The sequence below is a fragment of the Nannospalax galili genome, unplaced genomic scaffold (genome assembly GCF_000622305.1).
Source record: "Nannospalax galili isolate Female #2095 unplaced genomic scaffold, S.galili_v1.0 scaffold2369, whole genome shotgun sequence".
Lineage (NCBI taxonomy): Eukaryota > Metazoa > Chordata > Mammalia > Rodentia > Spalacidae > Nannospalax > Nannospalax galili.
In genome coordinates, this window is record NW_008358943.1 from 118,665 (window position 1) to 145,968 (window position 27,304).

Below are 27,304 nucleotides of genomic sequence, written 5' to 3' on the forward strand. Positions count from 1 at the left end.
AGGTAAAGTTTAACTAACCTAAAGTAATTTATTTGAGATCATCTTAGATAATACTAATAAAACCATATTGCCTATACGTGAAATGTTACCTTGCTTTTATTATGTAATATACAGAGCATGTGTCTTTCATTAAAAAATAATGTCACACAAATAAAAAAAATGTTATTAAATATTTTAAGGACCTTGTCCAGGGAAAATTCCTACAGTCTGAATTCCTGCAGATGTGTTAAGATTATTTAGTTCTAGCCTATGATATTAAGGTCATAACCAGTCTAGAGTAAGAAATACTGGGGCATGAACAAAAGTATTCTTGGTGGATCATTCTGTGATGGACAAAGTCAGTCTCCTTCTCAAGGAAAACGTGCATCATGAATTCAGACAGTAATTTGTCAAAAAAGGTCCATCACAGCCTGATTTCCACACTTACTGTTTCAACTTTAAAAACATTTTTTTATCCCTTAATTCCATTCTGGTATTTGCCTCTATCACAAAATCACTTTCAAATCCCTCTACTGAATTTCAAGATAATCTTTGGTCCTTATTTCTTTGACCTCTTGGCAAAACTTGATATTCTTTTGGGGTGGGGAGGGTAGAAGTAGGTTTATTCTGGGGACTGCCCACCAAGCTGGCTGGGGTATTGGAGTGACAAGGGGGTCTATGGACAGGTCAAGGTGACTGTAGGGGCACTAAGCCTCCACAGCCTGGCCATTGATGATGTGGATGTGGTGGATGATGTCCTGAATGGCTTGGTGTCCTGGCTTTGGATGTCTGGGGTGTGCGTGTTTTCATTGTTCGAGGACACCAAGATGGCTTTGCGGATGAAAGTGGTGTATGAGTGGAGTTTGAGGTAGTCTAGCATCATGCAACTTGCTGGCAGTGTGGCCATGGGGTTAGCGATGTTCTTATTTGCCAGCACCTTTGCCCGTGTTCCTCGTAGCTGTCTCAAACACCAGGTACATGTGGCCGTAGTTGGCACCAGCCACAAGGCCTAGGGGCCACACTAGCAGCCCTGCGCAGACATTGTTGACGATGTACCATAGACACTGGGCATCACCATGACATCAAACTGCTGTGGCTGGGATGCCAGTTGCACTGTGGTGTTGTCCACACGCTGTCAAAAGTGATCTGTGGGTAGCAGGTTGCCACATCCCTGCAGCATGTCACCCAGTTTCATAATGTTAGTCTTGTGCCCAGCTGTCACTTTCTTATGCCCACTCTCCCTGGCCAGCTTGAGGGCGGATTCTGCAATGCCCAGGGACTTAGTCTTAGTGATGATCTTTAGGCTGTCCACCACTCCTGTTTCTCTCTCATGCTCCAGGCTGCTATACGCACCCTCTGTGTTTTCTCCCACAATGAGGATGTCTGTGTCCTTGTGGCGGGTCCCCACCACTCCTCCACTCCGTAGAGGTTTGCGCTGGTGCAAAGGATGTTGTTTTGGGATTTGTGGGATGCCGGCAGGTTATGGTATGTTTCAGTGTTGCCCTTCAAGACCACGCGGTTCTGCCAGATGGCCATGACAGCATCGCGGATGTCTTCATCAGCATTGGGACTCACATGTACGTCTTTGAAGTCCACTGGCACACGTGCATGCCTGAACACAGAGTTACCATGCAGCATGAGCTCTAGTTCCGTGCTGTCTCCTGGAATCATAGTCACAGTGTGCCGCTCACCATACTTAGGAGACGGAGGTGAGGAGATGCTGGGGGCGGGGGGGATCGAGGGCACCCAGAACCTCCCAAGGTCTGCAGAGGGGAGCTGGCCTGAGTCCTGCCTTTGCAGCATGGTCAGCGGCTTCAGGGCTGTGATGGAAAGTGAGAACCTGTGTAAGGCTCGATGTGAAGACCACGATCTGATCTTTTTAATCATTTTTGGTTATTAACACACTTTCTTCTTTTGACTTTCCCCAAAGCAGCATATAGCCCCTTCTTCTACTTTATTGACCAGACCTCTGAAACCTTCTACCTACACTTTAAGTCCTGGAGGTCCCCCAAGTGCTTTCCTTACTTTTTTTTAAACTTAAAAAAAATTTATTCATTTATTTTTATTTTATGTGTATGTGTGTGTTGCCTGCATGTAGGTAAGTGCACCTGTGTTGTGCAATGCCCGCGGAGGTCAGAAGGGGCTGTCAGATCCCCTGGGACTGGAGTTACGACTGCTGTTAGCTGTCACGTGGGTGCACATGGGTCTTCTGCAAGAACAACCAGTGTTCTTAACTGCTGAGCCATCTCTCCAACCCCAAGTGCTCTCTTTATTGATCATACCCAAGTACATAATATTTACAGCACTTCACATTTTCACAATATTCACAATACTTCCATGTTTTTTTCACTAGCTTTCTCACAACTGTGAGTTTTGTGAGGCCAGGTCTGTAACAAGACTGTGTTTATAGTGCCTCTCATAAAGTTTACATTTTATGTTTATCGACTGACTGGAGTTAGATGAGTCTGAGAGCCTTAAAAGATGAATAACAAGGGAAAAAGGGAAAAAAAGATGGTTTTTTTTTGTTTTTTGTTTTTTTTTTTTTTACAAAGTATGTGATTGGGAGGCATTGGAGCAGATGAGTGATTTACTCAAATTAAGGTTAACCACTGCAGTGGCTGTATAAAGGATAGAGGTGGAGATTCAGGGCAACTGATGTTCCACTAGTCAGTGAAAAGGATGATGGCTGTAGAGATTAGGCAGAAGACAGTGGTCTAAGCATCAGTACAAGCGGAGCCATTATGTCTTATGAGGGTTTGACTATGGGGATCGGGAAAGAACTCTTGAATGCCGTGGATCCCTTTGTCAACACAAGAGAAAAAGTAATTTGGGAGACAAACTTGGTTTCGGACTCAGGAAATGTGAAGTTCTTTAATTGCATTATAAGCATGGAAGTTAGACTGCATTATCAATTTGAGGAGTTTGGAGACCATGCCAGCTTACTCGTACAGGTCATCCCACATGCTTGTGCCTGATGGACTCTTTCAACAATGTTGATGGAATACTACATTGCTAGTCCTGATCTGTTGTTCCATTTAGGGGAAGCCCTCTCTACAAAGCCTTCATGTTTATTTACTCACCCAGTGAGGTTTTATGACTAGGTTGGCCTTTAGATGAACGTGATCTATTTTTGCAGATGGTGTTTCAAAATCGATCAGTTCTCTGACCCACCCACCGAAGTCATCCAACCTGCTGAAGAAGCAGAATAGGATGTGGATTATAGGGTTTCAGATCACACCACATCCCCAGTGAAAGGTGTGTTATTTCAGTGCTTTGTTCTGCTTTTGGGAAAGTGTAGCTGTGTTTTCTTTTCTCTAACTGTATAGGTCACAGCAATTTTTTTTTCCATTGGGAATTACAAGCTATACGGAAGATTTCCAGAGCAGAATCACAGCCTTACACAAATGCTAAATACAACTAGTCAGGACCTAGAAGGTACACAGAGGGAAATTACCAGGTTATATTTGGGTCAGTACTAAGGTCATTTATGAGAGAAACAGATCCTTTCACTTTAGGTGGAGGTGGGTGAGCCCATATACTTTTGTGCATTATATATGCATTAAAATGGACTAAATACGTTTTTGGTAATTTTATGTATGTATGTGTCAACGTATATAAAATGTCTTAAAGAGCAAAGTCAAACACTATACCGTGTTTATGAGAGAATTAATCATGGTAACTAGAAATTGCATAAATTTATCCAATATGTCAGAACTATTGTCAGAGCTGACAAGAAGCATCCCATCCCTAGCGTGCTGTATGCTACGAAGGGGCCTTTCATTTGGTAGTCTACTATGCAAAAGTAACAAGTAAGTTTATGACAGTAAGACTTGTTTATGGTGGATCTTAGTTTTTATAGCCCATGCAGGCTTTTAGGGACTCCCTTCGCCAACAGATTTCAAGTAAGGGGAAGTAATATCAACCCAAAGGGCCACTGTCGGATATTTAGGAATCACAGAAGAGAGTGGAAGTTATTGGATGGGTGAATTTCAGGAACAGACTAGAAACACAGGCTGTGGAGTTCTGTTCTCAGACACTCCCACAAGCAGGTGCTATCCACACCATCATCCATTCAACCACCATTTTGGGAGGACAGATTTCCCCCTTAATCCTCTATTCAAATCAATCATCCTTTCATTTTTTAAGTTTTTATTACATTCATTTATTTGTTTGTGTGCAAGAATGTGTGTCTGTGTGTGTGCATGCATGCATGTGTGTGTGTGTGATGCACATGCCACAGCACACATGTGGAAGTCAGAGGACAACTTGAAGGACTCAGTTCTATCCTTTCACCATGTGGGTCTCCAGGATCAAACTCAGGCCCCGCCTTTACCCACAGAGCTGTCTCAACAGCCCAATCCCTCTCTCTTGACTTCTGAGTCTATAAATCATATTCTCTTCTATATTAAATCAGTTTCTTCCCAAATCGATGAACTTGTTAATATCTTTGTGCTTCGGTGTGACCAAAGCGAAACTAATATTCTCCCTAAACTTCTCCCAGCTGTTCAATAGGGCAAGTGGCCAGAGTCGGGAGCTGCCCAGCTGCTTCTCGGTTCCTCCTTGCTGACAACTAGACAGTCGCTCCTTGGAACGCCTTTGGCTCATAAACAGCTCGCAGCCGTCATTCTTTCATTCCTTTCCACTGTTACTGTCTTAATTTAGGCTTTTTTTCTTTTTCTCCAGAACGACCCCAATCATTTTTGGAGATGGACCGCTTAGCTTCTGGTATTTTCTCTTCTTTTTTTATCCGTTCCTCGGTTCTCTATCAGAGACGGCGCTTTAACATATATCCATCACTCCCCTTCCTAAAGCCTGTTAAGATCTACTAGCCACATAAAACTAAGCTCTCTCTCTCTCTCTCTCTCTCTCTCTCTCTCTCTCTCTCTCTCGGCCAAGTCTCGTGTGCATCTGCAGACACGTACCTCCTGCCTGTTTTGGGCTCTTGAGCCACATTTATAACCACTTTCTTTGCCTCGCCTCCCTTAGCAGATAGGCATACCCTACTTTCTCTAATCCGAACGAAAATTGTTTCTCAGATGCAAGAAGGCCCGCACGGAAATCAGTTTCCTTGTAACCCGTGGTAACCATCTTAGACTGCGATTCCCATCCTCTCCCTCTGCTGTTTTCCATCAAAGGCTTCACATGTCACACTTGGCTCTTTTCTTGCTTCTTGAGTGTGGCCATTTTATCTGAGATCAATTAGCTAAATAAGCATAAATTTCAAATCATAACCCCAGGACTGGACATACTTTTTATTTTTCCAAATGTTTTATTTCTAGCTCTCACTGTGTCAGGCATGAACTTTAGTCAGTTTAGGGTCCTACACTGCCACGCTGCACCTCCGCGGCCTCCTAGCTTTCCGACAAGCTATGAAGCATGCTGATGCAGGTGAAATGTGCCAGCCTCACACCCTGTCACTCCCCATCAGCCTGGCTTCCCCTTGTTGGTTGGTTAACCTTCCCGATGCAGACCTCCGGCTTTCTGAACTACGACTGTCTTCTTGCTAGACACATCTAACTCGGGCCTCTCTGACTGAACAGGAGCGAGGTTTCACAGGAAATTCTAGCATCTTGGCTTTCTTCTTCTTTTTTCTGCCTTAAGGAATCAGTTGTAGATCACACTGCCGTCTGAATCTGTTGGCATAAATTTTATGCTTTGAATCTTTCAGGGAATAGAGTTTTGAAACCTCAAATCCTGTTGTATCAATTCTGATGATTTCCACTGAAATAAAGAGAAACCCTAACCAACAAGCAGCCTTGGTAATAGAAAGGCTTAGTGATCTGATGCTAAAGGAGGTTTGGGTTAGGGGGTAATTCTTGCATTGGTTTATAGGGTAGAAATTTCAGTGATGATCCTGGATCTTTCCTTCTACTCCTCCATCCTGAATGTGCCACCTTAGTCCCTCCCAGTATATGTACTGTACTGTACTATACTGTACTACTATACTATACTATACTATACTATACTATACTATACTATACTATACTAAAATATATATGTACTCAACAAATGCACCAAACAACATAAAAAAGAAAGAAAAACCCAAAGCCTAACCTTCTTATATGAAGAAGCAAATGTCACACGGTAGTTTAAAAACTGTTAGTGGAGGGGCTGGAGAAATGGCTCAGTGACTAAGAGTATTGACTACTCTTGCAGAGGACTGGGTTTAGTTCCCAGCACCCCACATGGCAGCCAACAACTGTCTGTAACTCCAGTTCCAGGGGATCTGATGCACCTGGAGGTACTGCATGACACGGGTGCATTTACCTACATGTAGGCAAAACAACTCACACATATAAAAAAACAATTTAAAAATACTCTAAGAGGACCTGCTGGTGAAAGCCTTACCTTTACTAGCTTACTTTGTTTATGACAGGCTTGCCCTACTTTTCTTACCTACAAAGCACTTTATTTCCATCTTTTAAGTAGTTCTAGACTCATCTTTACCTCTTGGTGATCCATCCACAGGCCGCCAAGCCAGGTCCATAGCAGCCAATGTTCCAGGCATCTTGTCTCGTCTCATAATCATATCGAATCCCTGGATAGTTATATATTTTACTCCAGAAGGAGGAAATTGTTTATATCTGGCTCTCGTCCTTCCTTAGTTTGCATTATAAGCAGAAAATTATGCATTCTTGAGTTGAACCAACTCACAAAATAACGAATGAGTAACGACGCTTGGCTCTTGTTTTCCTGTTTTAATTTTAAAGGACATAATGTGTGTTATCTCAGAGAATGTCAGTTTGCTGATTCAAATTTGGCCATGTGGTTGAATCTAGCTGCCCTTTATAACTCTACTTTCTATATATTTCAAGTTTCTTTCACATTCCAAATAGCATCAGTAAATGCATTTTTTAAGGTCCAAACTGGGATTCCCACTCTGTGGGTCATGACCTTTTCTACTGCAGCACGACAGAACCATAAGATCTGGGGCATGCGAGACTCTCACGACCTGCCGATGAGATTGTGTAGCAGAGAATGAACCCCAAATGCATGCATTTGTCTAAAGATTCAAAACTGAGCTCCTAATATTATCTTCTGTCAATCATCTATTTATTATTTATTGGATTTCGATAGTACCTTTACTCCAAATAGCTCAATGTATTTTAAACACATTACAGTGCACTTTAAATACGTGTTACCAGATTTGGCATTATTTGTGAGAAATACTGATAAAATTATGAGTTCAAACTACAAATTACTGAAACACACACACACATACACATACACACACACACACACACACACACAGCCTTATCAGAATCAAACAATAGTAGGTTAACTTCATAGGTTGGTTTTGAAACAATGCAAGTTACCTATAAATACAGACACTTGCTTGGTATTTGAAGTGTAGGGTAGGCTTCCTGTTTGTAATGGTACTGATGTTTTCTTTCATAGAAATGCAATAGCCATTTCCATCTAAATGTCAAGGGATGGGTCCGATAGGCCTTGGATGTTTATTTGGTTGGATTGTAGGGGTTCCGTATTCTTTGGCAGTTAAAATGCTATTTCTTTTCTTTCTCCTTGGGTGTCAGGGTTGGAGTTAGACTGAGCACAGCGTCACTGTGAGCTCCTGTCCCCTCAACCGCAGAGGGAGGAGAGCTTGAGGCCAGTGGAGGCAATTACTATGCCCTTCTTCTCTGAGGAGAAAAATAAACACATTATAATCTTTAAGTGAGAGGTAATTCGGAAAGTCAGAGGCAGGCAGCGCCTTCTAATTTAGAGACATTTTCTCTTTCTTTGCCATAAAATACCACTCCTTCCCTAAACTACAACAACAATAAAAGAAACCCCACAATCAGAGAACCAACTCCGACCTCCCCAGCCTGTGGGCTTCAGTTGCTTCTGCCTTTTTCTATTTGCTCGGGTGGATTGCTTTCTGCCAGGGCAGTCTTCATTCCAACGAGCTTTGAAATCATATACCTGGATCTGTATAGAACCGCAGCAGTTCAAGGTATTAGTAGCAGCCTTCCATGGTGATGCTGTCATTAGATCATTAGGACTATTCTAAGGTTCTGCCTGTGAGCATGGCATGAATTTTATATTTGGAAATAAAATCCTCCCAGGATACCACAAAGCTGCACACCGGCCTTGCCCCTTCTCACAGGCCGTTGGGATTGGCTGCCCCGTTTCCGTCTTCTGTTACCGGGAGTAAGTCCTGCCGTGTTTGTTTCACATAAGAAGCCTTTCAAATTGTTTATAATGACTTGAATGATATTATTAGGTGAACAAAAGCACTCAATGGTGACATTTATTAACCAGTCATATCATCTGTATTTAAAGCTCATGTTACATTTCAGGGAAATTGTATGAACCTAACTCCAGCACAACTTTTTCTTTGGAGACTATTGCTTTGTGTTGAACTTGAAATAAAACAGAACATAGAAAGCAGATTTTATTTCCAGGGCAGCATTTCACTTAAGAAGTTTAGGCCGAAGCAGATTATACATAGAGAGGATTGCCCAAAAAAGGGACTCTCCAACCCAGCCCTGGCTATGTATCTTGTATACACGTGTGAGTGAACACGGACTGGTCTAAAGAGAGAGGTGAGCATAGTTAGGGGCTGGGCTGTGAACATAGGGCAGAGGCCCTCAGGAATGACTGGAAGATGACCATGCAGAGAAAAATGAAGTCACCGTGTGCAGGTTGGGAGGGTGATGGGTATGCTGTGACCACCTCTGTGGGAAGGAAGTGTGCATGTTAATATAAGGATTTATGGTCCACAAAGAAGACACACAGTTGCCAGTGATGGTGGTTAGATCTACCAAGAGTCACACCCTTGAAAGAGATCGACTCTCCCCTCCCATCATTTTCCAGTAGTTCCTCAGGTAGGGTGGGGTTTCTTAACCACTTCCCAACATCTACAGTGTGATTCTGTCTGACCTGAGCTTATGTGATCGTGGATTAGAACATGGTGAAATCAAAATACTGTTAAAGAATGCTTAGCCCATACACATGGAAGCAAGGATGTGGGCGCGCGTTCACGGTTCTTGAGTGACCATAGAACGATGCACTGTAGAAAATTTAAAGTACAAACCTTCAATAGTCTCATACGCCTATCATTCACTTAAATAACAGGCTCATGGTCGATCTTGTTCATCTTTACTTCCCTTCTCCCATATTGTAGTACTTTGAAGCATGTCCAAGACACACATCATTGTGTTAATAACTACTTTTGCATGAGTTCATAAAAGATAATTTAGAAAGTACCATAATCATACGCATAAAATTAATAACCCTTACTATCATTAAATAGTCTATTTCTATGATTCTCTCATCATTTGATGGCTGCTTTGCTCAAATCACAATATGAATAGGGGCTTTAGACCACATGTGGCTGTTAAGACTCAGGAATCTTTTAGCAAATACATTCTCCTTCCGTTTCATTTTTTTCTCTTGAACTTATTTGTTGACTAAATTCAGTTAATTTTTCTACAGAGAGTCCTGTGTTTTGAATTTTAGTTGCATCCTTTTCAAAAAACTTCAAGTGACCTAGTAGAGTTAGGGATTGATCTGATTCGTGTGTTTTTTCTTTCCTTTTTAAAAATTGAATTTTGGGGGGCTGGAGAAATGACTCAGAGCACTGGCCGCTCTTGCCGAGGGCTGGGTTCAAGTCCCAGCACCTACAACAGCTAACAGCTATTTGTAACTCCAGTTCCAAGGGAATCTGAAGTCCTTTTCTGACCTCCATGGACATTGCACAACACAGGTACACTTACCTACGTTCAGGCAGTACACCCATACACAGAAAATTAAAAAAATAAAATGTTAAAAAAATTCGAATTTTTGTGAATTTCATGCAGTACATTTTAATCATACTTAGATCCCCTCACCTGTCTGCTCCTGCCCTGTGTTTCCACATTTATGGCCAGCAACAAAAGACATCTTTGTTCCCCCCTCCCAGAAATGATCCTGAGGTTTACTTGGATAAAAATCTTTACATCGATAGTGTGCTTCGTGCCAGTGGATTGTTAGTTAGGTGAAATACGCCTATCGGTTTAACCCCTGAAGTTAGAGATGACGCAGAGCTTCCCTAAAGCGACTTGACTGACTCTTGCAACAGAAGTTGGGCTACTGGACAGGGGAGGGTAGGAAGGAGGACGTGGATGTTGGAGAGAAGCCAACACATATCCAATATGCAATATAGCTTTCTGAGTTCCTCTTTCTTCCATCCATCTATAATGATTCAACTCTTTATAGTAACTGACGCAATATTTTAAGCCCTTCAGAGGTAAAGAGGAGTTAAAAGATGACCCTGGTATCAAGGCTGTTGTAGGCCACTGGAGGTGGACACCATATCATTGTATAAACTATGTAATGTGCAGTGGGGTCCAAGGCTGGAGTTAATAATTTGTGATTGAGAAGTTTTCCAGTGCAAAGATTTTGTGATTCTGCGGTTATTTTGATAGGCTTGTCATCGTCCTTAGAGTCTATATTGGAAAACTCAAACCATATTATGAAAGAAATATCTCTGCTCAAATGTAGAGCCACCCAGATCTTTTTTTCACAATGCATCAGCAGTGTAAGAATTAATCTCTGAGGTGCTTTTCCCATTTGCTTAGAATAGAGAGAATATTAACCTTTTTTCAGAGTAGAAAGAAGCCTGTCTTTGTTAATAGGAGGTTGTTTGTGCTTTCTAAATTGGTTTATATACCACCCGATAGAAGACGCTAACTCCAGACTGCTCTACTGAGCTGACTATAAACATAGGTGTAGTATTTGGGGTTACAATTACAATCTTCTCTGCCACATGAATTACGAACGAGCAGAATCCGGCAAGAGAGCACCTCCGAAATCCCTCCATGAAAGGCTCATCTTCAGGAGGAAGAGTTTCACAGTGAAATGCATGGCAATGACGGTTACAGCGACGAGAGTCCTGGAACCATGAATGTTAAAAAGCCCGGGCCAACTTAGGACAGAGGGGATGACAAGCAGACCCCTGACTCACTTAAAATCAAACACACCTTCAATTTCTTTCACTAAGTGAAAGATTCTAACCATAGTTACTTTTTTTTTTTTTTTTTTTTTTTTTAATTTAGTCAGCTGGTGTGAGTCTAATAACAAATTACAATCACAACTTGATGTAGAAATAACAACTTTATCTTTTAAGCCCATGGAGTGTCACCTAATTATTTTTAATCATTAAAGCGATCCATGCATTCTTTTCTCAACTTATTTCCACCATTAAAATGGTTGTGCTCGTTAATTGACCGTATCCCACTCTAGCTCTGAATTACGTCTGTGATTTACTAACATCTTAGAGACCTCCCACGTTGTGGGCCACACCTCACAATGTGGTCAAGCGTGTGCTTGAAAATGCCCCTGTTGATGGGGGGAGGGGACGCACACAAAGGCGGCAACCTCCAACCCCAACACATTTGCCTGTGCTTTTTGATGGGGCGTTCCTGACTCTGAACCTTAGTCCCAGCTGAGAGTTACCACCGAGTACAATTGTTTATGCTGTACCACAGTGTGAAGCAGGCAAAACCACACAATCAAAGCCTTCACACTCAAACAGACACCACACTCTGTAATTATATTTGTCTGACAGATTATTATAATTGTACAGGGCAGGTAGTGGAAAGCAGCTTTTCCTTTTTACAGCCTAAATAATGTGGCATATTCTGCATACTTTAAATCAACCTTGCAGAAGGTAAATTATGAAAGCTAAATGCACGTTGAGTGTTTTTATTTACTGTTTCGGTTAGCATCTTATGTGGTGCTAGACAGCAAAAGAGCATTACCTTATTTTGCCTGTTACTATTTCATTTAACACTTTGTTGTGTAAAATTCCTTTCTGGCTGACAGCTTGTTTTATTTTGGCATACTCGAGGCTACACTGCGGGTGATCATCTGTGATACCTTTCCCCATGTGGACACTGACCAGCTCAGCTTGTGCTAAACTGTGTAAGGTTAAAATACATTTCTTAAAAAGAAAAACCCTGAGTTACAGACTCAATACTGTCGTTTGTTTCTTCAACAATTAGAACGAACCAGTTTGGGGAAGGAGCCACTCAGTTGCCCTTGGAATTTAAGGACTTTGTGATAGCCCTTCAGAAGAAGGCACATGTCCTGTCACATAGTGCTCCCCACATCTGACTCTCTAAGCAGATGGGAGCACTGCACTTTGCAGTTAGAAGGGACTGTGTTCTCTAGTTTTTGCAGTGGGCTCTGGGTAGAAGGGACATGCCTCACTTCCCATACTGAAGCGTACTCTGATCAGTACATGTACTGGGCCGTGCTAGCTGGCTTCAGATAGGGACAGCCAATGAGAAGTCAACCTTTGCTGTGTTAACCCATTAAAATTTGGGGGCAGATATTTCACGGTAATTTAGCCTGTCCTGATCGATGCAGGACTCCAGGATTTGGTTTGGTTTGTCTATGGTGACCACACTTTGCATGAGGCTTGTGAATTCTGAAATCTTTTGTCATAGTCTACTTTCCTGAAAATATCTATGATAATGAGATATATTGAGTGTTTGCTGAATGCTGCATTACCTGTTCTTTACATACTTTATGGATAACTCCTGTGGAATTTTACAAAATGAGATAATTCAGGCTAAAATAGCTAAGTAATTCCCTGAGTCTACACAGCAGCAGTATTCAAGAGCGGTCCTGTTCAGCTCTGTTCCTGTCCCAGTTCACTACAGTGGTTCACGTTATTCCATGGAACAGTAAAATGGATTAAAAAGTAAAGACATAAGAGTTGGGGATTTAACTACATGGTAGAGACTTGCCAGCAAGCAGTAGGGTTTGGTCCAGAGTTAAAAATTAAAGGACAAAATTACAAAAAATTCCCCAAGGTAAAACCATGAAAATGTGTATATTAAAAGATTCTTACGTCCCTCAGCATTTTGTAGTGCTGGCTTCACTTATTGCCTGATGAGACTATGGAATTAGGTGCAGCACAGAGCTGATCTTAATTAAATAGCCAACCTCAGAGTCTTCAGAAGCTATTATTCCGAGAAGGCATGAATCATACATAAACACATTCAAATAAAGTCTCAGGCTGATGCTGCAAATGATCAGTCTAACTGGGAAGTTTTGTCAGGTGTGTCTATGAATTTCTTGACACACTTTTAGGATTGAGATCTGCTGCGATTTCTACTCTTGCAGCTTCTTTCTGATCTGTTCTTGAGGTTACTTTAAATAAGTGGCCATAAGCTAAGAATGACACTCTTGCAGAACCCTGACTCGTGGGTAGGTGTATGTGAGTCTGTTGTGCGTGTGTGTGTGTCGGGGGGGGGGGGGGGGGGTGGCGCGTTGGGGGTTGGGAGAAGTGACAAGTATCAGGTTGAGGTTTGTCAATCAAGTGAGATACCAAGTAGATGAGAAGCCCAAGTACATGGAACAGAATAAATCTATTACAGGTTGAGTGTCAGAGAGCTCAGTCTACTGGTGAGAGAGGTTGAAGACCATAGAACTGTCCTCAGGCCTAATTCCATAGGCTCCCCCTCGGGCTTGGGAATTAGCTAAGGAAAAGAGGTGCAGGGTAACTTAAATGAGTGCTGATCACTGAGCCCTGTTGGGGTCAGGGTGTACTGGCTTTGAGTTAGTGAGATGAGGCACAGTGGGAAATATTGCAGATTACTACAGAGACGAGGGAAATTCTGAGGAGGCCAAAGATAACTAGGAATGGGCTAGAGAAATGGCTCAGTGGTTAAGAGCACTGTCTGTCCTGGGAGAGAACCCAGGTTTGGTACCTACTGCTCACATGGCAGCTCACAAACCATTAGCTCCAGTTCCAAGAGATCCACCAGTCTCTTCCGGCATCTACTGGGTGTGGTGCGTGCAAGTGGTGCACGTACTTATGGGCAAGCAAACATTCATACACATTAAAAAGAAATCTTAAAAAAATATGACTAGGTGAAACTTGGTTTCAAACAACTTATATCAGACCTAAAGCTAGATGCTGAAGTAGCAATTATATTAAAGAAATTCACAATTTAACATAGCTAAGAGCAGAGCTTGGCAGTGTGTGGCACAGAATAAAGAGTAAATGTGAGCTTTAAAACAAAGAGTAGGTAAAACAAAGGTAGGTAACCTCTAATGTTAATGTTACCTCTCAAGTCTGAAAGTCTGTATTCTCAGACCTAACTTGTTAAAATGCAATTACTGATAGCTGTCTTAAGAAAGGCCCCACCAACATTTAGCAGTATGGACTCTGTGGGGGTGGGATCATTACAGAGCAGAGAGAAAACATGTTCTCAGTCTTTAGGGGCTCATAATCAGGCTGAAAAAAGGCAGGTGAATAAGTGAGACATATTCTCATACATATGTAACAACACTATCTATATCCAAATCCACTTTCCATGGGGAATGGCATGCTGTTGAGATGGGCTCTTTGGAAAGCTGCTTTTCTTTCCAAACAGTCCAGGAAGATTTTGAGGCCAGTTTGGAGTGTTCTTTGAAGTACCAAGTAGGAGAAGGCCATTGTTCAGTCTATGGGAGTTGGGGGAGAATGTTCAAAGGCTGGAGGTGGAGTGCATGGAACCCTGGCCTTAGAGCTAAATCACAGAAGAATTGAGGCTATAAAGGGAGACACACTGTGAGGTGAAATGATGGGAAAGGGAATGAATACTTGGGTAAGGATACACAGAGAAGTCTTGGGTGCATCCTGATGGGGTGGTCGTGTAACATGATGGAGGTGGTGAGACAGACCCTTTTCATCTCACTCATCAGTGTGAGCCTCTTGCATAATTGATGCCTATGAGTCACAGAATGGAACCTCAGTAGTTCCCATGGGTTTTCCTCAGGCTAGTACAATTGCTTCTATCAAGGTAGATTCATCAGAATTTCTTGCTATCAATTAACTGGTTAGCAAGCCGAAAAGGTCACATGCCATTTAAAAGTGGGCTGACATCTTTAATCGCTTCTGATGTATGGGAAAGTTAAGGACTTCCATAGGCATTTCCTTGAGGCTTTGGCTTTGAAGACGTGCCCAGGAAGGGTACGTGCTTAACTGTTCCTACTGGGACATCACATGTAATGAAGTGGCAGTATCATAACTATTTGTTGAATGAATCAATAAATAAATGAGTTTTCTTTGTGTTAGGTGGATGTAACTGTGCAATATGTCTTAAGTGTGTATATTGTTCCACATCATATTTATCTGAAGAATGATGTTACAGCAACAAAGGTCTCTGAAATGCTTATGTAGAATTACGGGAAAAACCGGGGTGAATTGATGCAGGAGAACTATTTTTCTGGGCTTTATTAGAGACAATGGGGTGTGTGTATTTGTATGTGCTACTCTGTGTGTGTGTAATGCATCCTTAAAATTAAATGGAAATAAAGGGGGAAAGTGAGTCAGGAGATTTACAAGTTAGAAGCTTTAAGAGACCTGAAGATGCCATGTCAGGAGTGTGGGGTGGGTGCTACACTAGCTACTTTTTTCATCGCTATGACAAAATACCTGACACAAGCAAGTTAAGAGAAAAAGGATTTATTTTTGCTCACAATTTAAGAAGGGATATGCTCTATGATGGCGGGGGAGGCATGGAGGCAGGGGCTGGTCACATCTTATCAGCAGTCAGAAGGCAGAGAGAGATGTGTGCTGTCTTTGTTTTTCATCCGGTCCAGGCCCCCAGCCCGTGGGATACTGCCACCCATATTCAGGGCGGGTCTTCTCTCTCCAGTTAAATTTCTCTGCAAACCCCCTCAAAGTCACATCCAGAGGCGTCCATCCTAGGTGATTCCGTACCAAGTCAACAGTGAAGACTAACCACCCATCATAAGTGGACTTTGGTATTAAGAAATAATTTTATAGTATAAATTCATCGGTTGTGGCAATACCTAAATGTCTGACTGTAGGTGGTATGGTGCTCTTTATGGAACACAGCATAGCTGTCCTAATGTGTTACTGAAATTGGAGACTATTTGGTTACATGGAAAGATGCCATAAAACATTAAGTAAAAAACTAAACTTAAAAATCAATACATGGGCTGGAGAGATGGCTCAGTGGTTAAGAACACTGGCTGTTCTTGCAGAAGACCCAGGTTCGAATCCCAGCACCCAATGGCAGCTAACAACTGTCCGTAACTCTAGTTCCAGGGAATCTGATAGCCTCTTCTGTCCTCTGTGGGCATTGCATGACACGGGTGTGCTTATCTACATGCAGACAATACACGCATACACACAGAATAAAAATAATAAATTTAAAAAAATCAATACATGCCTGATTGAGATATTAAATTATGAATAGAAGAAGTCTGGAACAAGGTCTAAAGTTGATCACAAGGATTGTGTCTGAGAGCTAAGACTATGGATTTCTTCATTTTTGTGTGTGTGTTTTTTTTTTTTTTTTTACAATTAGACATATATATAGTCTTTTTGAGACAAGGTCTCCCTGTAGCTCCAGTTGGCCTGGAACTTGCTATACAGTCCAGGCTGACCTTGATTTTAGAGAGACCTGCCTGTCTCTGGCTCCTGAGTATTGGAATTAAAGGTGTGTGCCACCACGCCTGGCTGGACCCATATTTTTTAAAATGCTATTATTTTGTAAAATAAAGGAGGGGATCTGACGAGATTAGACATATTGCCCTTTCTGTTTCATGTTTTACTCAACGTTAACTTGGATTAACTTTTATGTCAATGATGCTTCTTCTTGCTTGTGCAAGGACTCAATGTCTAGTTTCGCTTTTTGTTTGAGACAGGTGCTCACTATGCAGCCCAGGCTCACTTACTTGTGGTCTCCTTGCCTCAGCTTCCTGGGTTCGAAGTAAAAATCCAAGGCTAAATAGGTTATAGTTGGAATAGATATCACATCATGTTTTGGCACCTGAGCCTATCTTTGATTACCATGAATGAATATTCATGAATATAGCTCACAGATGCCCTGTGCTGCCCATGGCCTTCAGTAGGATAGGAGCAGTTTCTGTAATGACAAATTCACACAGCCTGTGAGATCCTTATAGATGGCTAGGCTAAATGACAGAAATACCAGAAGGAAGATTATTACTAGAGGAGTTCATTTTAGAGCTGACCAAGGCTGTAAGAAAGGTCAAATTAGGCTTCTTAGCATTTTGAAGAAAATGATTTGATCTGTTTGCTTAATACAGTGTAAGTACCACTGTCAACACTTACAGCATTTTAGCTTTATGAGCTTATTAAACGAGTAAATCTGCAGAGAAGACACAAATATTCACATAATTATGCTTGAACCCAATGCACAAGTGGAAAGAGCTGCTGGTGATAAAGCCAGGCAACACTGGAAACATTTTCTCAGCCTGCAGGTAAAAGGAAGTTACCGACTGCCCGAGCTTTGCGCCAGCTCCTTTTATCTGTCTGCTTGCTGTTTTTCATTCAAATTACAACACCTTTTCCTACAAGATAAATTAACAGTTTTTTTTTTTTCTTACTAGTTTTAAGTTTAGATCTTTCGAAAAGCTTAACATAAAGTAGAGTCATTAGGCTTTGGTAAGAGGCCAAATTTAGGCAAAGCAGATACGGAAATGCTTGATGTAAAATAAAAATCAAATATGGGATGCATGCATGAAGCCGTCTGATTGCTGTATTTCTGAGGGCCTGCAGGTTTGTTTTAATTTCTTCCTGCATTCATGAATCCTTTTTTTTTTTTTTTAATTAAAACTTTTTTTTGGAATCTTTTCTCTTTTGGGGGATGTTGAATTTTACTTTCCTTTCTCCTTCCTGGTTCTTTTTCTCAAGGAAATGTTTTTTGTTTTTTTTTTCCCCTATCACTCATTAGTATGGGTGTATTTTTTTTGATTGCTTTTGTTCTTTGTAATGTCATAATATATTCTGATTTCTCTCTCTCCCATCCCCGTCAACCATCCTCTCTCCCAATCCTTACCAGTCCCTTTCCTGGATTTGTAGCTTTTGATTTTGTTTTGTGACCCACTTAGTTTAGCCAGGGCCACCTGTGTGACCATTGGATTGGCTTGGGACTATGCACTGAAGCCTGGAAGAGTCACAGAGGGTGCACAACTAAAGGCAATGGCTTCCCCTTCCCCTGAAACTATTGGTAGAAAATAGGCCAGAGGTGAGGAATGGCCCCCTGAGCCCTTCCGTCCGTGCCTGACTTGATGGGCCCGTGCTTGTGCACCAGTGCCAAGATCCGAATCTGCTGTGGTTTCCCCACTACACTGGCCGTGTCTTGTCCTGGAGACGGCATTTCATGGCCCATCTCCCTGTCTTGCGGCTCCTACATTCTCTCTACCTCCTCTTCGGCAATGTCCTCTGGGCCTTTGAGGGGATGGTATAAATGCGTCGTTTAGGGTTGGGCACCCGTCCACCACTTATTCTCAGCAGCAGGTGTAGGGCTTTGCACCCATCACTGTTCCCTGGAAAGACGCTTCTCTGATTAAGGCTGAGAGTACAATGGATAGAAACAGAAATATTGGGAAGGCAATTCAACACTGTCAATTTGGCTAAACAACAGCGTTCAGTCTCCCGAGACCCATGATCTCCCTGGATTGGGTTCTTAACTAGCTTTCCAGCATCAGGCATGGATTCCCTCCTGTAGAAAAGCCTTAAATCCAACTAGAGAGCAGCTGGTTCTATACAGGCTATATATTTTTAATCAACTGAAGTGTCCTTCATTCCTGAGAAACCATGTATTGATCTAATCTGTTGTGTCTTCTTGGCTTTGAAGAGGTATAGGTGAGCACTGTGGTTTGGAAGTAGAAAAGGATTACATGGGGGAAAGCAAGAGAATAATCATGATCAGCAGCCCAACGTTTCTCATTTTGAGGCCCACAAAGCCGTGCCCAGTCATGACTTGTGAAGGCATATGGTCTTTAAAATATACCCAGGTGGAGGAGCCAGAAGAGACAAGAGTTGTCCTTAGTGGCAGGACAGTGCTTCCCCTGACACTGTGGTTGGACACACTTGAGGTTGTAGATTTGTTGATAGATTTAACTATCATCTACGTGCGGTCACTGAGGATATGCACATAAGACCCACGTGCTTACAAATCCAGATGCATTGATACCGTAACAGAACAGAGGACTTTACAGGTTTATTCATCTGATTCTCACAATAATCCTAAAATGAAAAGAGACCTGGTAATTTCCAATTTATAGATGATAAAATGGGTCTCAGAGAGGATAATTTGTTTGGCATCACACAGCTAGTAAGTGGCCGAGTCGGGTCCTGATGTCAAATCACCTGATTTTGAGTACAGCCAACAAAACGGTTCTCACCTAGGGTGGATGAATTAGTCTTGCTGAGGGAGAATGTTTGAGTACTCACTGATGATTCCGGCAGGTACACTCAAGGTTTAGATGTCTACCCTCCTTTCTCCCTCACTGTTAGATTTCACAGGAAATCACAGCGAGACGGCGAAAGGCAATCTCGCAAATACAAACACTTAAAGATGTACAGACACGTATCTTCTCAGAGTTCTGGTGCCCCAGCTCTACACAGCCACCAAGAAGCACCAAGGTAAACATTTGCATGCGGAATAAGCGAGGTCAGGGTGCCTTGATCAGTGCCACTTAACATGGAAGAAGAATACTATTCAGAGATCAGGAACATCATTCCTAACTCAGGTGGTCAGTAAACTTTTAGAACAGATGAACAGATGAGGCCTGAACGATTGCAAACAGAAGAGTGTGATGGGGAGGGGGTTCCTAAGACTAAATTCTAAAAGTCTCAGCTGTGTTTTCTTCTAAGGGTCATGTCTCACTCACTGTTTGACCTTAAGCAAGTTTTACGATTCTCCAATATTCAGTTTTTTTCATCTAAAAATTAGGGTAATAATGCTCCTCACTGAACTCCTGTGGCACGAATTGGGGATCAGATGGAAATGTCTAGTGCCATCTACAGCAGTTTCCATAAGCACGAGAGTTACCCTGCCTCCAACTCCCCCAACTCTACAACAATGACCTCTTCCTGGGCGAGGGAAAACTGTATACCGTTTCCCGTCTGGGTAGGTTTGTCCCCATTGGCTTGTCTATGGAATTTTGTCTGTCCCTTAAGGCCTCTGTTAGGAAGTGGCTCCCCACAAAGTCTGATGGGTTTCTGCCTGGGTGGCGTTGCCCTTTCTGAATCCTCTTGACTTTGTTCTTGCTGCCTTTGCCTGGTCTGCATTCTGCCCCACCTGCCTGTCGGAAGGCCCATCTGACTCTGCAGTACCTGGCACAGCACCTTACTTCTATTAGCAAAGTTCGAACCAATTTTGGGTGAGCTCTTGAATTAGAGCCTTGATGTTCCCTTTGAGTCTGGAACAGTCAGGCCCCTAAGCTAGGTCCCTTGAGTTGGGGACTTGTTCCAATCACTCGGGATTTTTCTCTAGTCTGTAACAGTTACACTAATCGGATTTAAAACCGACTGAACACGTTTATTACAGCCTACAAGAGGTATGCATTAAAATTTAACACAGTTTCCTCTTTGAACAGAAAGTGAGTACTTATGGTATGATTATATCGGATTAGGATTTTTCATTAAAAAGGGTTTTAAACACTTCGGCAAGTAAAGGCAGAATCCTGTTTAATGAGTTTTTAAGGGTAGTGAAAGTGAGCAAAGTTTAACAGACCATCTTCTCTTTCTTAACATAAAACCCCCTTTTCATTGTGCTGTCCCGTGCACAGTCTGTGGTGGCCCTTGGACTTGGAAGTTTTGCTAGACACATGGAGCAGAAGACAATGTCTGCTATAAAACAAATGAGTGCCTATGTAGAAATCTAAGAGAAGACCAGAATGCTTCACAGCTCTGGGTTTGGGGAATTTCTGAATTATAACTAGTGTGATTTTATGAACTCTACACTTGGGATGGAAGAAGGCCCTTGACCTGTGGTCATCTAAGAGGCTTAAAGCTTGCATTCCTGAGGAAAGTCAAAGGTCTGGGGATTTGAAGGTGGTTATTGAGGCTTGAAGTCTTGGTCGGTGTGGCTCATGGTGCCGGTGGGTGGGTACCTGGACCCTCCCTGTGGGACATGGCTCTCAGGGAGGCTGGCTCATGTGGTGCCATTTAATCCCCAATTGCTACATATAAATGCACAGGCTGCTGACACAAAGCCCAGTCCTCTGAAAACAGGAAATCTAGCCAAAATATTTAACCAAGTAATTTTATCACTGCCTTTGAAATGGCTAGGGTATGCATTTTAGTTGGGTTCAGGAGCACACGTATATCACATAAAGGGCTTGGGCTGAAATAAATCTACCTCAGATCTGTTTACCCAGCAAGGTCAAAAGAGTCAATTTTCTAAGCATTTCAGAAACTGGAGTTGTTGGAATTGGAGCGAGGCAGTGCAGCGGCAGCAGTCTAAGGTCTCTGCGATGTGAACTTTGATAGCCATGGTGGCTATTAGAAATGTGTGTACATTCTCATTTATGGCTAATTAGAGAAGTATTTTTGTGACTGAATTCAGGGAAATGTGTCGTGGGTGTCAGCACATGGCAACGCAGAGTTAATAAGAATTGGCACTAACGTCACATGTACCATACTTGGAAGCAAACTTCGATGAAGATAGTTTCAGAATGGTTGTGTGTACATTCTCACGACTAATTAAAAGTATCTTTTAATCTGGTGTCTAGGAAATGTGACATGCACTATTCTAACAATTGAATCTCAGTTAGAAAAAATAGATTTCCAACATGAACCTGCATGCTTCTTGAAGAACTTGAGTGATCAGAGAAGCTGGGAAGGCAATATTCAGATCAATCAAGACACCTCGCCTCAGGGCAGAGGGCCACTGGCCAGGTCTTACCCTGCCAGAGGAATCCAGGTGGAACCTTGGGAGAGGTTTTGTTTCTTCTTTTTGGTTTTTTTCTTCCCCCCTTCCTTTCCTATTGGAAGTAAACACTGTCTTCCCTAAGTAGAAAATCAGCATCTAAATGGTCACCCAGCCCATAGCACTAAAGGCTGCAGTATCTAAGCCCTTCAACTATTTATCCAATTCATTATAAAGAAAGAAGTCTAGCCAAACTTTCTGTAGCATCTACCATGCTCCAGACTCATTCTGAAAGCTGTATCTATAGTTCTTTTTCAATGCTTTTTAGCAGCCCAACAAACTAGGGATTATGTCATTAGCATCTATACATTTGGGAAACTAAGCCAGGAAAAGATGTAACTGGTCCAAGACCACACAGTCGCAGTGACAGAGCCAAGACCTGAACGTGGGCGTCGGGCCTGGACTCAGCCCTACTCCTGCTGCACTTCCACCTCCTCACTTTCCCATTGTTTTTATATTTACGGCCTTTATGTTTTTCTGATTGCTTAATCTGTTACAAAATCTAAAGCAGGAAGCCATTTGTGGTGGTGCAACCTTTAATCCCAGCACCCGCAAGGCAGAGACAGGCAGATCTCGGTGAGATTGAGGCTAGCCTGCTCTCCCTAGCGAGTTCTAGGTCAGCTGGGGCTACAGGGAGAGCCTATCTAGAAACAGAAAAATTAAGGCAAGAAAAATGTAAGGAAGAGAGTAAAACCTTACCTGAAAGCCCAGTTCATAGAGCTATGCGTGCTGGTGAGAACACTTCATTCATACCATTCATACATGTATGATTTTTGTGAATGGATCACACAGTCACGTCATACATGAGGGTTTCTTCCAGAATGTCTTTCCTGTACTAACTGTGTCTCCTTCCTTCCATGACTATGCTTTTAACAAGTTTGTAATTTATCCCTTTCTTTGTGTGTGTGTGTGTGTGTGTGTGTGTGTGTGTGTGTGTGGTGCTTATATGTGTTTTCGCATGTTTATGGGCACAGGTGTGTGTATGTACGTGCATGTGTATGAACCTGCCTGTGGAGGCCAGAGATTGAGTTAGGTACACTCTCCTCCATTGGTCTCAGCTTTATTTACTGAGGGTCTGTCACTGAGCTGGGGCCGCTGGCCAGCTTTCCTGGGGATTCTCCTCTTAGCCATCTGAGTGCATGGATTGCAGATGGGCCTCTGCATTGCCCTACTTTTGTGTGGGTGCTATAGATCTGAATTCGCATCCTCACATCTGTACAACAAGTGCTTTACCCACTGAGACATCTCTCCATCCCTGATTTATCCTTTGTAAAGTTTGTATGCAATTAAAAATAAATGCCTATGTATACACTTATGAATAAGAATATTTGTGAGACAAAGTGTCCTCTTGGAGGTTGTTTTTATTTATTTTTCATACAGTCATGCAGCTCTCTCGCCCAATGGAAAGTTCTCACAAGATCTCATGGTCTTTAATGGTTGCGCGATACTGCTCTATATGTATAGTAAGTCACTTTTCTGTTGCTGTGATGAGACACCGTGGCCAAGGCAACTTATAGAAGGAAGAGTTTATTTGGCTTGCAGTTCCAGAGGGTTGAGTGCATCATGGTGGGGAGGCGTGGTGGCAGAGGCAGCTGGAACAGACACACACAAAAAACAGAGTGATTGATCATGACCAACTATCTAAATACTTGAACCTATGGGGAGACACTTCTCATTCAGACCACCACAATAAAGTTATTTTATTTTAAAAATATTTATTTTTTATTTAATGTGTGTGTGTATGTGTGTGTGTAAATGTATGTATATGTACCATGTGAGTGTAAGTGCCTGTGGAGGCCAGAAGAAGGGGTCAGATCCCCTGGAGCTAGAGCACAGGTGGCTATGAGCTGCCTTATTTGGGTGCAAGGCACTGAACTCTGTGTTCCTCTCCAAGAGCCACAAGTGCTCTGACCCACTGCCATCTCTCCAGCCCCTATGTGTTTATTTTTATATACTCCTTGTGGTAGTTTGAATGAGAATGTTTCCCATAGGCTCCAAGTGTCTGGACAGTTGTTTCCAGTTGGTGGTGCTGTTTTGGGAGACTTTAGGAGGTGCGGCCAATGCCAGAGGAAACACATCACTGGGGGTGTGCTTAGAGAGTTCTTAAGTCTTTCTGCTTCCTATGTTTGCTTAAATATGTAATCCCTTGGCTTTCTGGAGACACTAACCTTCTGAAACCATAAGCTCACCCTTGGTCATGGTGTTTTATCACAGCAACAGAAAAGTAGCTATTGCATCCCTCCAATAAAAAATCTTGTCCACATAATGCTGCCCAGTAGATAGTATTTTTAAAAGATATTTTAATTTCATGTGTATGAGTGTTTTGCCTGCATGTAAGTCTACCATGTGTGCCCAATGCCCATGGAAGCCAGAAGAGGGTGCTGGAGTTCCCAGAACTGGAATTACTGATGGTAGTTTGGTAGCATGCCTGTGCTGGGAACCGATAACTCAGGTCCTCCGTAAGAGCAGCCAGTGTTCTTAACCTCCGAGTCATTTCTCCAGCCCCATAGATAGTCTTTTAGTTTGGTTCTGCTCTCGTTGCAAAGCTAGAGACAAGGCTTGGCATAAACTTCCTTTCTTAAGGAAGTAATTCCAGGCATGAGGAGTGAGGGACTGGAGAAGAGGCGCCAGAGAGGGCAGGAAAGCCATTGAAAGTGTGTGTGGTTGAGCTGATTCCTGCATGGGCCGCTGTGCTCACCCTGTCCGAGGGGCCTCAAGGACTGAGCTTTGGAACTCTTTGACACACATACGCAAGAGGAGAAATTAGATGTCCTCCAGTCTATGTTCCCCATTCATTCAGACTTGTTCCATAGGGCGTCTGTGCTTTACAGAGGTTCAACTGCACATGTGTGCTCAGGTGCTACAGGCTTTGATGCATGTAGAAAGCCCTAGGTGGAAGGTTCAGGAAGCTGATGCCTTTGAGGCAGGTGTGGGAAGGCTCTCCCTGTGACAGGCTAGTTGCCACAGCGCTGCTTAGAATAAAAATGGACTAGAAGGAAATGAGGCACTCAGTACAGAGTTGCTCCTGCTGGCCTCTGGCTTTCCTCACCCTGGAGATCCATCCGAAGGACAAGCTTTTATGGGGTCACTGCAGCAAGCAGCGTACCGCTGTCCCAGGTGCTACAAGGAGAAAAACCATCATCATTACAGCAATCACACAGGGTGTGTTGTGTACTTAGGAGGAGAGTGAGGTCCAGAGAAGGTGAGACCCGGAGAGGTTGTGAGGGAAGGCCACTGGCCCACTGGTTATCCGAGTACTCAGTACTGGGCCTCCCGGAGCCTAAAGAACAGGCAGTCTACACTTTAAAAAAACAACAAGCTTTGGGACATTCATTAATTCCTCATATCACCAGTTATGGAGCATACCATGACCACCAGGGGCTAAATTTCCTGTCTCTACGGGAAAGCATAGCAATACTGAGTACAGGGGCATTCTGTGCAGAACTTCAGTGACACCACAACATTAAGAACTCTTGGTTTCACACTCACACAAGCCCTCTTTGAAATGATTTACAACCCAATACTTTTTTTTTTGAGCCAGGGTCTCTCTATAGCCCCAGCTGACCTGGGACTCACTATGTAGGCCAGGCTGGCCTTGGTCTCATAGGCTGTGATTAAATGTATGAGCCACTGTGTGCAGCTATACAACCCTAAACTTCAAATTTTTTATTTTTATTTTATATGAATATGTATTACCTGCACATACGTAAGTGCCCCTGTGTCACGCAATGCCTATGCAGGTCAGAAGAAGGCATAGGCTCCCTTGGAACTGGAGTTACGGACAGCTGTTAACTGCCATGTGGATACTAAGAACCAAACCTAGGTCCTCTGTAAGAGCAGCCAGTGGTCTTAGCCACTGAGCCATCTCTCCAGCCCCACAACCCTATACTTTTAAAGGAATGTCATCGATGTCATTTTCACCAAATCACAAACTCAGTACACGGTGAATCTGGCCATGAAATGTCAAATGTCTGCAGATGAATGAGGCTTCATGTCTCCCTTATGTCCTGTTTTTTATTTATCTTATTTGTCTGTGTTTATGAGTGTGTGCATGTGTGTGGAGGCCAGAGGCCAACCTCGGGGGTCATTTCTCGAGAGCTGTTTACCTTGTTTTTAGGGACAGGGTCTGTTCCTGGCTTGGGGCTTTCGGATTTAGTCAGGCTGGCATGTGAGCCTCAGAGAGCTGCCTGCCTCAGCCTCCCCCACACTGGGGTTACAGATGTGCAGCCACACACGGCTTTTTGCTTTTTGCTTGGGTGCTGTGGGTAGAACTTAGGTCCTTGTGCTTGTGTGGCAAGTGCTTTACTGACCGGGCCATCTTCCCAGCTCCATATCTGTCTTACTTTCATGAAAGTGTATTATAGATCGACCTATGTCCTAGTTTGCTTTGCTGTTGCTGTGATAAAACACTCTTGCCAAAACCAACTTGGAGAGGAAAGGGTGTATTTGACTTACATGTCTCAATCATAGTTCATCATGGAGGGAAGACAGGGGAGTAGCTCAAGGCAGCAACTTGGAGGCAGGAGCTGAAGCAGAGACCATGGAGGAACGCTGCTTACTGGCCTGCTCCTCTGGCCTGTGCTCAGCCTGCTTTCTTAGACAACCCAGGACTACCTGCCCAGGTGTGACACTGCCCACAGTGGTGTGGACCTGCCCACATCACTCAAAAATCAAGAAAATACCTCACAGACATTCCCATAGAGCAGTCCAGTAGAGGACGTTCCCCAATTGGGATTCCCTCTTGCCAGATGTGTGTCAAATTGATAACCAAAACCAACCATGGTAATACATAAGCTGAATTCTTTAAAACTCTTGAATTATATTATTATTATTAATTATTGGCTTTTTGTTGGTTGTTTTTTGACAGGGTCTCCCTAGTCACAGCCCACCTGGAAGTCACAGTGTGAACCAGGGTGGCCTCAGTCTCACAGAGATCCACCTGCTTCTGCCTCCCAAGGGCTGGGATTAAAGGTGCACGCCACCAGGCCCGGCCCGGCTGTATTATATTCTTAAAAAGAAGAGTGCTTCTCACAGTCACTTAAATCAGAATAAATATTAAAACACACAAATTCAATAGTAGATTAAATTATATTTGAAAACTAATGATTTAAAGAGCTCAACTATCCCAATTATTAGACAAAACATATGTTTCTGCACCCACCTGGGAGGAGAGCTTTCTGTGTTTCTTCTGAAGTGATTTGCCTCATGGTTGTTGGTAACTGAAAAAATCCAAAGAAAATTGTAGAAATGATCTCAAGCAATACATCACAAGTCATGTGGAGAAGGTATGACTTTCTTTTGTATGCTTAAATGCACCGAGCTGGGTCAGTCAAGACCCTCCTGCCCCCCACGAGACATGTCTGTTGTGCTTTTTCCTCTAGGCTGAAGCATTTGTGCATGGGACAAAACTCACAAGACCTCGCCTCAGGGCTATAAGCAGTGAACAATTTCAAGGTGTGGGGGACACGTTGGTGGAGTAGCTGCCTGTGAGTAGTGCAGAGAGCTCGGGGGATGCAGCCTTCATGCCTGTCACCCACACTGGGTAGGACTTTCCGGTGGTGCAGCTGCCGCTGAGTCGTCCACATTGCCGTAAGCAGCCCCTTACCGGTGCTCCAGTAAGTGACCCCAAT

At 42.9% G+C, this 27,304-nt stretch overlaps 1 pseudogene; it reads right to left on the reverse strand.

The window, feature by feature from the left end:
* Nucleotides 1-686: 686 nt before the first annotated feature.
* LOC103725286 lies at nucleotides 687-27,259 on the reverse strand (annotated as a pseudogene).
* Between the last annotated feature and the right edge of the window lie 45 nt (nucleotides 27,260-27,304).